General features: G+C 46.3%; 1 pseudogene; it reads left to right on the top strand.

The window, feature by feature from the left end:
• The first annotated feature begins 5,161 nt into the window (after positions 1-5,161).
• LOC148503023 (E3 ubiquitin-protein ligase TRIM39-like) overlaps positions 5,162-17,363 on the top strand; it is a 31,603-nt pseudogene continuing 19,401 nt past the window's right edge.

The raw sequence follows: 17,363 nt of genomic DNA, 5'->3' as shown, positions 1-17,363 counted from the left end.
AGCGCAGTGAAGAATGATTTCCGTGTTGTGCAAGGTTCTCCAGCCCTTCAAACTTGCCACACGTGAAGTCAGTTCAGACACTGCCAGCTTGAGTCAGGTCATTCCCCTCATCAGGCTTTTGCAGAAGCAGCTGGAGAAAGTGAAGGAGGAGCTAATACGGAGAGATTCCGCTCGGCATGTGGGACTTGTGGATGAAGCCCTTCATTCGCTTTGCCAGGATTCCAGGGTGGTCAATCTGTTGAAATCAGACCACTACATTTTGACCACTGTGATCCTAGGTTTAAAGCCTATGTGGTGTCTCTCTTTCCGGCCGACACAAGCCTGCAGAGGTGCAAAGACCTGCTGATGAAAACACTGTCAGCTGAAGCGGAACGTGCATGTCAACAGCTCCTTCTTCATTTTCTCCTGCAACTGGGGCTGCCAGGAAACAACTTAGGTATCCTAAGCAACCCGCTGGCGGTGATGCAGGGCAGGCAGGACCAAGTTTGGACATCTGGTCCGGACTGAAGGATCTGGCAACAATTTCTGACATGTCTACTGTCACTGCATGAAAGGTGGAGGATTACATTGGTGACATCATCCAAGTAGGCATGTCAGACAGTCCGTACCTGTACTGGTAGGAAAAAGAGGCAATTTGGAGGCCCCTGTACAAACTGGCTCTATTTTACTTCTATTTTTACCTCCAGTGTGTACTCCGAAAGAGTGTTTATTGCAGTCGGAACCCTGTCAGCGAAAGGTGTAGGAGGTTGCTTCCACAAAATGTGGAGAATATGATGTTCATAAAAATGAATTATCAACTCTTCCAGGGAGACCAGCCTCCAGAAGGTACAGAGGGACCTGTGGTGGTGGATTCCAGCAGGGACGAATTAATACTCTGTGAGGATGAGTATGTACACAACACTGAAGAGGGTGAGGAATCGGTGGATGGTTAGGATGAGGACGACATCTTGCCTCCGTAGAGCCAGTTTGTGCAGGGACAGCTTAATTGCCAGCTTGTTTTGTGGGGGCCCAAACAAACCAATCATTTCAACCACAGTCGTGTGGCAAACCTGGTTTGTTAAAGTGTGCATGTCCTGTTTATACAACATAAGGGTGGGTAGGAGGGCCCAAGGACAGTTCCATCTTGCACCTCTTTTTTTTCTTTGACTTATGTACTGTTTGGGGCCTAGTTTTTCAAACTGCCATCCTGTCTGCCACTGCAGTGTCACTCCTAGATGGGTCACGTGTTTGTGCCGCCCACTCGTGTCGCTTAGCATAGTCATCCAGCTACCTAGGTGCAACCTTTTGGGCATAAAAACACTATTGTGAGGTGTGAGGTGTTCAGAATAGACTGGAAATGAGTGGAAATTAAGGTTATTGAGGTTAATAATAGCATAGGAGCAGAATAACCCACAAATTCTGTGATTTTAGTTGTTTTTATGCTTTTTTTCAAAACAATCCAGATCCAAAACACAAAGAAAGATCCAGATCCAAAACCAAAACACAAAACACGAAAAGTGGCCAGTGCACACCCCTAGGCCACACACATACAGTGCTAAGCTTAGTAAATGGTTCGGGTGTCCGTTTTTTTTTTTTCAAAGACCCCTCTGGATGCTACGGAGACCAGCGCGATGGAGGAGGTGAGTATAGGATCTTTATTGCAGGTACTCCAAGCGGGATTCTACTTGAAGAAGCGGACGTGATCAAATTGTTCAATCCTTCACCTGACATATCTGACCGTGTGTATGCACCATTACAACCTAATCCTAAACCTCCAGGCCACGCAGAATATCGACATTTAACATATCAACAGTGTGAACATGTCGACATTCTGCATGTGCCGACATGTTCAAAGCCAACATGTCAACATCATACCTGTCAACATTGTGATGTTGACATTTAGAATGTCGACACTGTAAATGTTGACATTATGTCTGCAGCCCTCTGACGGAACTTCTGCATGGAGCAGGGGGCTGGTGCAAGTGCTGACAATAATGATGATGCATGTGGCAGATGGTGTAAAAACAACAGGTGGTGCGGCATTCCGCTTGCAGGTGCATGGACTCCCACATTTATTATTATTATTATTATCCTTTATTTATATGGTGCCACAAGGGTTCTGCAGCGCCTCACAAAGCACATTAACAAATGAGAAAACACGTAAAACAGCGACTTACAGTACAAGACAATACAGAATATGAACATGGGTTATAAACATTGCTGCAACGATCATAACACTCAAAAAAGCAGCAGGGCGTCAGCTACCAAGTGTTATGTGCCCTTGTGGATAGTTTTGAGTAGATGATCGTATGAGTGAGGGAAAGAAAAGCACATAAGGGAAGAGGGCCCTGCTCGTGAGAGCTTACATTCTATAGGGGGGGAGACAGACATGGGTGACACAGATGGGGAGACAGTGAGGAAGAAGCATGTAAGCAGCAGGTTAGGTTGAGAGCTGGAAGGCTTTGAAGTAGTGAGTCTTGAGAACCCGTTTGAAGATTTATAGAGAGGTGGGGAGTCTGAGAGGGAGAGAGTATCAGAGGTAGGGAGCAGCACAGGCGAGATTTTGGAGGTAGGAGTGGACGGAAATGATCAATAGGCAAGAGAGGTGGCGTGCATTTGTAGATAAGGGAGGGAGATTAGTGTGATGTAGGTGAAGGTGTGGTGAAGTGATAGGCAGAGGAGGGTGGGTGTTCAGCTTAGTGGTTGGGTAGTAGGACCATTGTGGGGGAGAAAAGAATGAAAGAGGAGTAACGGGAGAGGAGAAGGAGGGAAGCAGAGGGGAGGCATACAGACAGAGGAGAGGAGAGAAGGGGAGGAGATTAGGGGGGAAGGATAGAAGTGGGAACAGGGGGCAGACTAAATGATTAGGTAGGCACAGAGCAAAGTGAGAATTTGAAGAAAACATGGTCATGATGTGGATGTGCTAAGAATAGTGTATGTATGAGAACGACAGTGTTGAAGCTTTTTCAAAAATGCTGGTGAAAGAACACTGTTAGTGAAAGCGTATGGTTGATGACCAAAGTTGTGTTTTATTGTTTGGTTTGTTTTATTGAGGGGACTAAGGGCTTCATTCAGAGGCGGCCGTACGGTCTACGACCGCACAGCCGCCTCGATGTTTGTCCAGTGCGCATGCGCACGAGGGAGCCGGCACCTTCGTTCGCATGCGTGAGACCCGCTACGACCGACAGCGCCGGTCGTAGCGGGTCTCTTTCCAAACGGGGCGAGCTGTCGATGTTGATTGACAGCTCACCCCATTTGGAAGGCGGGCCGGGGGGGTGGCCTCAGGCCAAATGGAGGCGTTCCCATGGGAACGCCTGCCGTTTGGGGGAGGCCCCACTGACATCACTAGTGATGTCAGTGGAGAGCTTCCGGCTCTGACAGAGCCAGAAGCTCTCCGGGGCTTACGACAAGTGAGACCCTACCCTAGAGTCTCGTTGTAAGCCTCGATGGTCGCGATGGTCTCTGACCATCGCGACCATCACCCTAGCTGTCGTTAGAGCTGTGGGTGTAAACCCACAGCCTAACGACCGAAACAGAGGTGGGCGGTCAGGATGCAAGCGGCCGCCCAGTTTCTGAGCGACCGCTTGCATCCTCCGACCACCTCTGAATGAGGGCCTAAATGTGATTTTAAGGGTTTCGAAAATGAGTAATAAAAAAAAAAAAGGTCAAAGTTGTCAAGCTAGGCAAAAGCTAAGGTAAATCAGACCGTATATGCAAGGTTTAGAGTATACTTTGCATTGGTTCAAATAAGAATTTAGTTCTTAGTGATAACAGAGGCAGCACAAATAGTAGCAAGTGACATATTGTCTATGCTATGATCAAACAAGGAGTTCAGTGTTGCATGTCCTGGTTATGCAGGCAGCAGGTGTTTGTTGTGAAGAGATAGTTAACTCACACTTGATGCTCCATAGGTGTCCATATGCAGTATTGATAGCAGTTTAGTTGTGTTTGTTGAAATGTTCTCCTTCTGTTATCATTCGGTTTAATGCCGGTCTAACGCTGACATTTTCCCTAAAATCTATATTGCACTTGTGATTCTGCACTTAGGAGTCTGCCAACTCCAGCCAAGGCTAACCAGCCTACATTTACCCTATGGATTCTCGCATAGGTATAAGGCAGTAAATCCGGCTTCCGCGGCTGCCAGCAACTCAGAATCAGAGCCAATTCTTCCCATACAGATCAGATACCTTTATTTCAGAAGATTTGCAGATATTCAGAAAGTACCTATGTTATGCAAAGGTTTTCCAACTGTTCTAAGTGTTATTTTCCCCCACTGTGCCACCTTCAGGAAACCACTGTGCATCACAGTCTTGCATTAGAAAGGTGGGTGACCCCCATATTATGCCCACACATTTTCTGTATTCTATCCAAGTGCAGCTTTTATTGTTTCCAAGTGCAGCTTTTATCATGAAAACCTGTGTGTAGAATCCGACTTCCTGTAATGTTGGATAGGTGTACTGATGCCAAAGTAAAAACCACAAAGTATTTATTGGAGGTGTTAGAAAAAAAAATCCCCACATCTTTTATTTCACTTTGATCAATTAGAAAAAAATAAAAACAGATTTTTTTTTTTTTACATTATGTGTAGATTATCTTTAACCACGTGAGGAGGGATGAGCAAAGCTTCTGACGAAAAATAAGGTATAAATTGTGTGAGCACTGCATAAACAAATGACAGACACAGGGGCAAATTTTCCAGTGGATGGGGCCCATACACAGGCTCCGTGAGGGTCCCCTTCTCACTGCATCCATTATAGATAAGCTTACCATATGATCCCTTTAAAAGGGTCCACTCATGAATTACGCAGGTTCTGAGGCTGGCTGATCTCAATCCTGCATTTCACCTAGTTTTAATCAGCCACAGAACCTGTGTAATTCATGAGTGTCCTAGTTTAAAGGGATAGTATGGTAAGCCTAATTATAGATATGCAGGGGTGTGGAAATGACTCAGCAGCGAAGGGGTTAATAAAACTAGCACAGCTTATTGCAATCTAAGTAACTGGTGCTATACAGGTTAAATGACCTTCACTGACTGCAGAGTAAATGCATGTTTCCTATGTGCAGGGCTGTGTCCCTATAACTCAGCCCATACATGTAATCTGAGTGGTAACATCAGCCCCTCCCTCTGTGGTTTCTGAGTGTCACAGACTTTGACTTTAACTTCTCTCCTCTGCTGTCAGCGATGGCGTCTGCTGATCTGAGAAAGGAGCTGGACTGTTCCATCTGCCTGAGCATTTATAAAGATCCAGTAACCCTGAGCTGTGGACACAACTTCTGCCGGGTCTGTATCGATCAAGTGCTGGATACACAGGAGGGGTCTGGAGTTTATTTCTGTCCTGAATGCAGAGCAGAGTCTCAGGAGCGTCCTGTACTGATACAGAACATAACTCTGTGTAACATAGTGGGGAGTTTCCGGTCTACTCGGCCAGATCAGGAGGAGACTGGCATCATCTGCACTTAATGTGTGGACTCTCCTGTACCTGCTGCTAAATCCTGTTTGTTGTGTGAGGCTTATCTGTGTGATAGACACCTGAGAGTACACAGCAAGTCAGCAGAGCACATCTTATCTGATCCCACCACTTCACTGGGGACCAGGAAATGCTCAGTCCATAAGAAGATCCTGGAGTATTACTGCACAGAGGATGCTGCCTGTATCTGTGTGTCTTGCAGTTTGGCCGGAGAACATCGGGGACACCAGGTGGAGTTGCTGGATGAGGCCTCTGAGAAGAAGAAGAAGAAACTGAGAAATGTTCTGCAGAAATTGACAATAAAGAGAGAGGAGGCTGAGAAAAGAGTCCACAGCCTGGAGGAGCGCAGGAAAGATGATCAGGAAAAAGCAGCTGGTGTGACAGAGACAGTCACTGCCCTGTTTAGAGACATCAGAAGACAGCTCAAAGACCTGGAGAAGAGAGTCCTGAGTGCGATCTCCAGGCAGGAACAGCGCGTTTCACTCTCAGTCTCCGATCTGATCCAGCAGCTGGAAATAAAGAAGGATGAGCTGTCCAGGAAGATGCGTCACATTGAGGAGCTGTGTAATGTGTCTGATCCATTGACTGTCTTACAGGAACCAGATACAGGTGACTGGTGTGATGCTGAGGATAGAGGGAGACATGATAATCAGGTCCTTAATGCAGAAGATCTGGATGTGAGTCACATCTCAAAAACATTACACACATTATATGATATAATAACCAGTATAAAGAAAGGGATCTATGTGCAGGAATATACTGACAGACTGCAAGATGTAAACTCAGCAGTTAATACAGAATCTGATATAACCACAGCTGTAAAGAAAGGAAACAATGTTCCAGAGCCTATAGATATAGCAGTGGGTGTAAAGACAGTGGGTAATACAGGATCTGATATTATAACTGGTATAAATATAGGTTTCAATATGCAGGAACCTACACCTACACATCTAGATATAAACACAACTGGGAATCATATATCTGCATCAGTGCACACAGCAACATGGTCAAATAGCAGCCAGTGTCATCCAGAAACACCAGAGAGATTTCAGCATTATAACCAGGTACTAAGCACCACCAGCTTTACCTCAGGGCGACATTACTTGGATGTGACTGTCAGTGAGTCAGGGTGGTGGAGTGTAGGGATGTGCTATCCCAGTATAGACAGGAGAGGGGATCAGTCACACATTGGTTATAATGACAAGTCCTGGGCTGTGTGTAAGGGGTTGTGTGACCAGTATTCACTGATACATGACAGGAAACAGATCCGGTTACCTGGCAATATCTCCTGTAATAACGTGGGGCTGTATCTGGACTATGAGGCAGGACAGCTGTCCTTTTATGTTCTGACTCCACAGATGAGACACTTACACACATTCACTGCCACCTTCACGGAGCCCCTACATGTTGCTTTTTGTATAGGGAGAGGTTGTACAGATATATCTGGGCACATCAGTATCATACTTGCCAACTCTCCCTGATTGTCAGGGAGACTCTCTGAAATAATAGCAATCTCCCTGACTCCCTGAAGAGTCTAGGGGGTAAATTTACTAAGATTCAAGTTTGGTCGAGATTGCAGTCTCGGGTGAGTTTAGGCATTTTTTTCAACTCGCAAATTTACTAAAGATAAACTCGGGCGAGTTTGGGAGAGATTTCTCTTTTTTCCCTGAAAAACTCGGGTGAGCTTGCAAAGTCGAAAAAACTCACCATCAGCCAACCTCTGAAGTACTTTTCATGAAAAAGATACAACTCGGGAATTTACTAAGAAACAAGATTACAATCTCAGGTATAATTGTAGCAAACTCGCAGCTAATTAGAAGTTTCAAATAGACCACCTCCTAAGCTGCGAGTTTGCCAGAAACATACTCAGATCAGTGTGATTGTTGTATGTTTCTGCATGGTAACCTTCTCTAAAGTGATAATTTAAAAAAAAAAAAAAATGACATTGGCTCCCTCAAAAAGCATAACCAGCCCCAGGCTGCTCAGTTAGTCCTGGTTCCTAAAAATACGGGGATACAAATTAATAGGATCCTCTTGTATTTTAGGAACTAACACCTGGCTGCTGAGCCAGTCCAGGTTTTAAAATTAGGGGGAAAAAATTGCAAGGGTTTCCCCTATATTCAAAACCAGCACAGGCTCAATTCCGGCTGGGGCGTAATGCCACAGCCGGGGGACCCTATCACCGGGTCTCTCCGGCCAAAGCATTCGCAACCCAAGCTGGGGATCTCAGGGGAGGTGGGGACCCCCCCAATAAAGTGGTCCCCTCTCTTCCGACACCCCAGGCATAGTCTCAAGCCCGGGGCTCTTCCCCGCACCCCTGGAGCGGTGGGTATGGGGGTAATAGTATTGTAAATATAGTGTAAAGCTATTGTTTTTTTACTGTGGAACTACAGGTGCCAGCATGCCAGCCCTTTGGCACTTGTGGAACTACAAGTGTCAGCGGGCGGCCGGCACCCATACCCCCGCTGTAAAAAAAATAGTTAAAAAAAACAACAACACACACACCATGTCAAGTATAATTTTATTAAATACACCTACCTCACTCACACATATTTACCTTTTGCCCGTCACTCGGTCCCCTTCTCTAGTAGAATCCACTCAGAGTACCTGAAAAAAAAAAAAACAATACTCACCTCCTGACACCGGTCTCCATAGCATCCCCGTGTCTTGGCAAAAAAACAAACAAACCGGCACCCTTACATTAGCGGTGTACAGTATGTGTGTGACCACATACACCGCTAACCGGCTCCTGACTGTTCGGTCTGAACTGTCAAGAGCCAGCAGCCGCTATCTGTACAGCGACTGCTGATTGGCTGCACACATGCACTCAAAGACTTTAATGTCGGCAATGGGTGAATGAACTGTTGTCTTTTAAAGGGGGAGATATAGCAAACCTTCGAGATAAAGTGGAGAAGTTGACCAATAAGCTTCTAACATTTTATAATCTTCTGTCATTTTATAGACTGCGCTAGATAATTCACAGTTAGAACCTGATTAGTTGCTATAGACAACTTCTCCACTTTATCTATCTCAAAGATTTGATACATCTCCCCTTAAAGCTTCTGCTGCTGCTGTGAGTTGCAGTCCAAGACTATTTTTCTTTAATATGGGATGGGTTGGACCACAACACCCAGCATGCCCCATTGCTTAGCTTTCCTAACTTCATATTTGTCATAATCACAAAGTATAATTATTATTGTCTCTATTATAAAAGTGCTGTAATACAGGGGGTAGAATATAGTAAATGGACCAAGGGCGTGAGTCAGAGGGATTAGGTACAGCACAGCCGCAGGTATATTCATGGCTGTATGTTTGATCATTATTGTCCAGATTTTTCTACCTAAAATGTTTGGATACAAATCTGGGATTCCTGTAATCTGATTGTCACATTTGATGATTAACAAAATAAAAACTCCTTATACCGATGCACAGCGCAATGCTATTTGTGTTTCTCAATATAAATGTATTATTTCCATTTATGTATAAAGCACCACAAGGCTTCTGTAGCACCATACAAGGGGGAAATGGGCAACAACATACATGAGTACAGACAGTATATACATTCCATAATTATATAGAGAAGGGGAGAGGGTCCTGCTCATACCAGGTTATAATCTATAGGGGATATGAGTGACACAATTATTATTATTAGTTATTTATACAGTGCACACATAATCAGCAGCAGGTTACAGAGAATATTTCAGTTATTCACATCAGTCCCTGCCCAGGGGAGCTTACAATCTATGTTCCCCAGGGTCATAACTAGGGGTGTGTGAGCGGTGCCTCCACACAAAGCGCAGAACCCTTTTACACTTGCGCACGCAGTTTGGGTTTCTGAGTACCCAGAAACCCCCCCTGACGAACCCAGTGATTGCAAAATACGCTGACCCGATTTTAAAACTTGAGCGGGTCCTGCAGTGTATGGCTGTGCTACGCGCAGAGCGCCGCAACAGCCAATTGCTGGTGCCATCTCCTTAATCAGTCCCCACCGTGCTGTGTCTCCTCAGCCAGCAGGCAGCTCCGTCCAGCCGTCCGTCCATGCCGCTTCCTCCCGGGATCGCCACTCGACAGGCCCCGCACACTGCCCCTGAGGAGCAGCATCGAGGCCCGCACACAGTCTTTCCTCGCTCCCAGACTGGATTCGGAGCGACGTCCTCACATAGCCACTCACTGTTGGAGCTTGAGACCCGGAAGTGGAGCACAGCACGGTGACCACAGGGAGTCTGGCTCACACAACGGCAGCAGTTGCACCACGCCACCCCCCGCGCTTAGAAGATAGTTGAACAGACATACAGTGAGGAAGGAAGGTCAGTACACCTGGCTGCACAGCACTCCTCTTTCTGCGTCAATCACACAGTACTCCTCTCTCACATACACACAGTGTTTATATATATATATAATGCATACATGTATATATATATATATATATATATAATGTGTGTATATATATATATATGTATATGTATATAATTTGTGTGTGTGTATTAACGATACTTAATTAGAACCTCTATATACCCCTGCCTATACCTTCTAATGTCCTTCCTATAAACCTCTAAGGATGACGCTATTTTGCATATGCAGTCATACAGTAAATAAAGACTCCAGACTTAAACCTGTGGTTCCAAAGCACAAAGTGATATTTCAAGTAAAAGTACAGTCAGTTACACGCTATGATCTAAGTACAATTTAACGCAAAGAAATTATACAGACCCAAGAACAGTTATACATACGCAGCGCTTCTGGACCAGATGTAGGCATCAGCAAGAAACCCCCGTCAATCAGCATTCAGCAAGAAGACTAAAAACCCAGGGTCAGATCACACATATTTATACCCCCCAGAAATAGACAACACAATAGAGAAGTTTGTTGATAATACCATTGGTCCTAAAGGAGGGTGCATATGTTACAAGGCATCTAACAGGTTGGTTCAAATAGACACAGTAGAAGCCTCTAACAACTGGTGGTCTCTGGTTTCCCGCCTCATGCAAACATTCACAGAAATACATTTTGCTGCTTTAAATCTCTTCGGTTCATAAGTTGAGAATGCATGTTGCGATCTTCACACCGATGATACCGGAATGCTGTTGAAAGAACGCAGATCAGTACAATACCAGACATGACGTACTTATCATGTATTAAGCCTTAGCTACCAAATAACCTTTATTTCACAGCAATTGTAATAAATTAACTTACTTGAATCTTATACCTTAGAGCTTATGAAACCTTTTATGTGAATATGCTATGTGTGAGTATTTGGGGTTTGATATAAAGACGCTAGTTAACTTGGGGCAGATGCGTGTGCATGAAGCTAATAAACAGCGTTTTCATACAGGATCTTATGCATTCGCTAATATGCGACTAGTTAACACGCAATTGTGCGTATTAATGTATGTATGAGAAATGGTGAAAGATGCAATCGCATGATGCTAATAGTAATATCGCCATATGTACTTAAGTGTGAGTTTACTTAAAATGGCGCTTGGGCGGCCATTCACAAAATGGCGTCTTGCGATCTTATTTTCTAAAATGGCGTCTTGCGGCCAGTCGCAAGATGGCATCTTTACAATCTAATTTTAAGCTGATCTTGTCTCAGCCAATTATCCAGCTTCGACAGTATATATATATGTATATATATATATAGCATTCCCGCTAGGCTGTTTTAGCGGGGCGCCGCGCCCTGCCCTCCTTCTGAAGGGCAAAAAGCACCGTGCCCTCCAGGAGGAGGGCAAAAAGCGCCCTGCCCTCACAGCCTGCGGGAGCCGTTCTCACCCGCGGGACGCAGTGTCCCGCGGGTGGAGAAACATGCGGTGACCCGATCACCACCGGAGAATAGACACCGGGCGCATGCGCCCAGCATCTATTCTCCCTGTCTGCAGGGCTTGGGGGCTGCCCGGCGTGTCCGTAAGTGCCGGGCACGCCCCCATGAGTGACGAAAAGGGGACGCGTTTTATAGACACGCCCCCTTTTCCGATGACCACGCCCTCTTCTCGGCATGCCCTCTTTAGCTCCGGCGCCCTTTCTCCCGCCGGAGCTAGAGGGAACACTATATATATATATATATATATATATATATATATGTGAATATATATATTTAATGTGTGTGTGTATGCATATATATATTATATGTATGTATATATATTATATATATATATGTATATATATATATATATGGAAACCCCCCCTAAAAATCCTGCATTTGCCCCTGCTTTTAGGTGGCACCGCCATTCACCCACGGTGCCTGCATCTGGCTAGCAGGGTGCCAAAATGATTGCTGCAGTACTGCCCATAGTATCCTCAGATGTTTAAACTGCAGCTCGTACAGGCCCCCAAACCATCCTGAGGGTGCGCTGGTTAGTGCTGTAAATCCCGGCGCTGCCAGCCCCGTCCGTCCCACATGATGTCATACACAATAGGGGCGTGGCCGGCACAGGGCGAAGAAAAGCCATGTTAAGGTGCTGATGTTCACATGGACCCAAAAACATACTAGGGTTAATTTTTGTGTGAAATGCCATTTAATCTACCAATTTGTTTTAAAAGTGTGGGAGGAAATTATCACAAGCTATGGAAATACATACAAACTCCACACATATACAGTAGTTTATTGGTCAGGAGCTGAACTCATGACCTCAGAACTGTGAGCAGTAATGCTATTTACTATACCCAATAAGGACAAGAGGGCAGAGGAATACAAAGACTGGAGACTTAGTATAAAATATGACAACATATGAAAACCCTATGTGATGAGATGTGGTTACTACAAGCCTGTGGTTACCTAGATGCAGCAGATGAGTGTTTAGCTTTTTGCTCTGGTACTAGTCTTCAGCAGGGCCCTTATGTTGTCCCTTTTCCCCAAGCCACAACAGAGAGGCAGGAGGTCCCAACCCAAACTCAGTAAACCATACAGAGGTAAGTACAATCAAGATATCTTAAGGGAACATAATATGAAAGGATATATGCACTTTTAGTAATTGGAAGACAAATAGTTGCTACTGTTTCACAAGTAATAGTAGTCTGGGCAAAGTATATTCAAGTCAATAATGGTGAATTATACTATATATATCAGAAAGTAATCTCTATCAGTACTGACACTATTGAACAATAGATTGGCATTAGCAGTGGTAATATACCACAAAAAGATCAATGCCCTGGAATTACGATATATCAATGTGCGAACAAGGGGGAATCCAATTAGCCGGCAATTCAACCCAGCACATCATCTCCTCTAGGTGGACTTTTCCTCGCAACTTCAGGATCTGCAAAGAAAAGTCCACAAGAAAAGGCACCTGTGGGGGGTTTAAGGTGCGTGAAAAACCCACTAATTCCACACTATACGCGGAATCAGTCGGTTTCCAATCTTTAACCCCTATTTTGCGGATGATGCTACAATAGTGGGTCTCATCTCTTACGGGGATGCGCAGGCAGATCAGGCGATTACTTGCCGTTGCTCATGCATGTAAGTCACACTGCACACTCTTCTTGATTGCTGTGCGATTACATACGCACAGAGGATCCATTTGCAAAGTGAGTGTCATGTGGTCAGCAATTGGGGGAGGTAACGAGGGGTGGTTAGGTGAACGCAGGCCTGTCTGACCGTTTAAACGTCATTCCATGTGCGTGCATAAATTAGCCATTGCGATGGCATTCGCAGCATGAGAGCTCTCAGTGCGTGAGGAGAGCTGCAGCAATTGCGGCTGGTTAGATTTTCCGTACATGCTGCGTGACTGCTGGATGTGCGTCGATAGTACCGATGTTTACGCAGGAGTGCGATATTGGACGGATGTGAGAAAGCAATGGTGGGCCTCTTTATGCTGGCTGAGCTTTAGCAGACATTAGCATTTCGCAGTTGTGTTCCATGCAAAATCGCAGCTGCGATCGGATTAGCGTCCTCTGCTGAATGAGGCCCTTAGTGTAAGAGCAGTGGCACAAACACAACAGTGTAATATCAGATATGACACCGATAGAATAGAATGGAAATATATAGAGGTGAGGTTCTTTTATGCAACACACAGAAATTAAATGGTGGCAAATTTAGAGGCTGGTTCTCTTTCAAAGTACATACTGATGATGATGATGATGATGATGATGATGATGATGATGATGATGATGATGAAAAGTCTGCATAAGGATAGAGAGAGGCCTCAGCGGTGTGTATGGACTCTGTGACAGTGGCATAACATAGCAGAATATGTGGGCGATGTGCAGTTTAACCACCCATAGTGCCATCTAAGGAAAAATTGTCCTTGTCCAAAGCGGGTGAGCTGGATACATAAGAGCGAGCAGTATGATGTCCTGGTTTAACAAATTAAATTTGATTAGAATAATTTGTTTTATTGATGAAGAGTAGAATGAGAATACATTGAAATATGTGGGGGCCATAAATGAAATGTTTTTGTTTTTTTTTCTAACATGGAGACGGAATAAGAGATACACTGGGCCTGATTCAGAGCCGGACGCTCTGACCAGAGCGCTCGCTCTGAATCAGGGCCCTCCTACCTAAACTTGGAGCGGCCTCCTGGCCGCTCGCATAGCTGTGGGTGACCACCCACAGCATATGCGAGCATCCATGATGATGGTCAAGACCATTGCGACCATCGGGCTTGCGACAAGACCCTGCGGTAGGGTCTCGCTGCCGCAAGCCCTGGAGTGCTTTTGGCTCTATCAGAGCCAAAATCACTCCCACTGACATCACTAGTGATGTCAGTGGGGCCGGACCCTCTGGTGTTCCCATGGGAACGCCTCCGTCTGGCAGCCACGCCCCCGGCACGCCCACCAAAGGGGGCGTGCTGTCAATCAACATCGACAGCATGCCCCCTTTGGTGTTCCCATGGGAACGCCTCCGTCTGGCAGCCACGCCCCCGGCACGCCCACCAAAGGAGGCGTGCTGTCAATCAACATCGACAGCACGCCCCCTTTGGTGCGAGACCCATAACGACGGTTACCCCGTCGTTATTTGGGTCTCGCACAAGCGCACGACGGAGCTCCCTCCATCGTGCGCATGCGCACTAGGGCACCATTGACCTGCTTGCGAGCGCTCAGCGCTCGTGAGCGGGTCAGAATCAGGCCCACTGTGCAATAAATTTAAAGCTGTCTTAATCTCATTCTGGTTCCACCTTATAACTCAACAAAGGGGATGATTCAGCTTGGGATGAAGTTGCAAAGCTGAACGCAGGCGGCACACAGACACGCAGGCAGCACACAGGCACGCAGGCAGCACACAGGCACGCAGGCAGCTTTGCAATTACGTTCTTGTAAATATGCAAATGTAGCAGGAGGTATATTACACTCCCTGCTGCATTTGGGATCCAGTGGGGGTCGAGCGGGGCACATGCCCTGGGTTCTGTCGGACACTACTAGGGGCACTGTATAGGGCCAAAACTGGGGGCAATGTATAAGGGGCACTACTCAGGGCACTGTATAAGGGGCACTACTACAGGGGGGACTGCATAAGGGGCACTACTACAGGGTGCATTGCAAAAGGGGCACTGCTGCTTGGGGCACGCACTGTATAATGGGCACTGCTACTGGGGACATTGCATGAGGGGCACGTCGGTGGAGTGTTTGTTGTAGCACTGCAGCCAATAACTGTCAGACAGACTCTTATTGACTGGTGCACCCAGGGCCAGAGCTTGTCTGGAGTTCACTCATGAGCTCCGCCTTTCGACTCCCATAGTGGGTGAATGGAGAGAAGTCATGACGTCTCTCCCATAGTGCCGAGCGGAATGGAGGAGTGGACCGCGGTGGGCGCAGGAGTGGGAATTAGGGTAAGTATTAGGGATGTGCGCCGGATCATTTTTGCCAGATTTGGTTCTAATTCGTCATCCGGCTTTGGATTTGGATTTGGAATTGCTAAACTGCGGTGACTGGCTTTGGATTTGGATTTTTTTACAAAAATGTACAAAAAAGCTAAAATCACATACAGTAAATTGTTTTTTTTTTTCTTCCTAGAGCATTAACCTCAGTAACATTAATTTCCAATCATTTACAGTCAATTTAGACCACCTCACTGCAACCTTTGGCCAATAATGTTGAAAACAATACTATTATTGCACAGTGGGCCTGATTCTGACCCGCTCGCGAGCGCTGAGCGCTCGCAAGCGGGTCGATGGTGACCTAGTGCGCATGCGCACGATGGAGGGAGACCCAAATAATGACGGGGTAGCCGTCGTTATGGGTCTCGCACCAAAGGGGGCATGCTGTCGATGTTGATTGACAGCACGCCCCCTTTGGTGGGTGTGCCGGGGGCGTGGCTGCCAGACGGAGGCATTCCCATGGGAACACCAAAGGGTATGCCCCTAAGTAGCAGTGCCCCCATTTGCATGCCCCCAGTAGTAGTGCCCCCATTAGCAGACCCCCGGTAGTAGTATGCCCCCCAGTAGCAGTGCCCCCATTAGTATGCCCCCAGTAGTGCCCCCTTACACACACACAAATAAAAAAAGAAGAAAATAAAACTTACCTGAATCACCGCTCCTGCCGCCGTCCGCTCTGCTCTGCTCTATTACGCACGAGGAGGGAGCCGGAAGACGGAGCTCGTGAGTGAGCTCCAACCGGCTCCCTCCTTGCAACAGCCAATGAGAGTCTGTGTGACTCTCATTGGCTGCTATAACAAACACACAGCTGCCAGCTGTGTAGAGCAGACCGCTATCACAGCGGTCTGCCCTACAGTAGAGGAGCCCTGACGTCAGATTCTCTCGCGAGAATCCGACATCAAGAGGATGCCGTTTGGCCCCGAACGGGGATACGAGTCGGGCGGGGGACTCAGATCCCCTATGTTCGGAGCGGTTCGGATTCCACAGAATCCGAACCGCTCATCTCTAGTAAGTATAATTATGTCTGTGTGTTTTATGTGTATGGAGCACTACTACTGGGGGCACTGTATAAGGGGCACTACTGGGGCACTGTATAAGGGGCACTACTGGGGCACTGCATAAGGGGCACTGTATTAGGGGCACTACTGGGACACTGCGTAAGAGGCACTACTGGGGGCTCTGGGTCACTGCATAAGGGGCACTTCTGGGGCACTGTAAGGGGCACTACTGGGGACACTGTATAAGGGACACTACTGGGGGCACTGTATAAGAGGCACTACTGGGTGCAATCTGTAAGGGGCACTACTGGGGGCATTGGATAAGGGGCACTATTAGAGGGGGCATTACAGTAGGGGCACTGCTACTTGGGGCACTGCTACTGAGGACATTGCATGAGGGGCACTACTACTAGCGGCATTGCATAATGGGCACTACTACTAGGGGCATTAAGGTGCATATTGAATGGAATGGAATGTTCCCAGAGTGATGAAAAAAGGTGGTGTGCCATGTTGACACACCCCAATTTTTTCAGTGGCCACATCCCCATTCCCACTTTTCCGACGCTCGCACCTTTGGCGCGTGCTCACAGTGTGTGTGTGTGGGTGGGGGGGGGTCCGTTATTTATCTTGCCCTGGACTCCAAATACCCTAGTTACAGGCACAAGGGATTGAGGTAAAGGCATCAGAAGCACTGAGGGCTGACATTTGGTTATTAGGGTACTGAACTGGACTCTGCAGTGCACCGGAATGGAGTGGTAAATGAAGATGTCAGAGGCACAAGAGGACATTTGGAGAGTCTCAGGGGTATATTTACTAAAGTGAGTTTTTTGAAGTGGAGATGTTGCCCATAGCAACCAATCAGATTCTACTTAACATTTAACTAGCACCTTCTAGAAGATAATAGCTAGAATCTGATTGGTTGCTATGGGCAACATCTCCACTTCTAAACACTCTCACTTTAGTAAATATACCCCTCAGGGTCAGACAGGGGGTGACTTAATATTTTATTTAACTTAAAAAAGAAAATTTTATTAAAAACAAAAATAGACACATGGAAAAGTATTCCATGATCACCCTCACATAAAATATCATTTACAAAACAATAACAATGC

The sequence above is a fragment of the Taudactylus pleione genome, unplaced genomic scaffold (assembly GCF_031769625.1).
Source record: "Taudactylus pleione unplaced genomic scaffold, aTauple2 ptg000478l, whole genome shotgun sequence".
In the NCBI taxonomy this organism is placed as follows: domain Eukaryota; kingdom Metazoa; phylum Chordata; class Amphibia; order Anura; family Myobatrachidae; genus Taudactylus; species Taudactylus pleione.
This window is presented reverse-complemented; position numbering and strand designations above follow the sequence as displayed.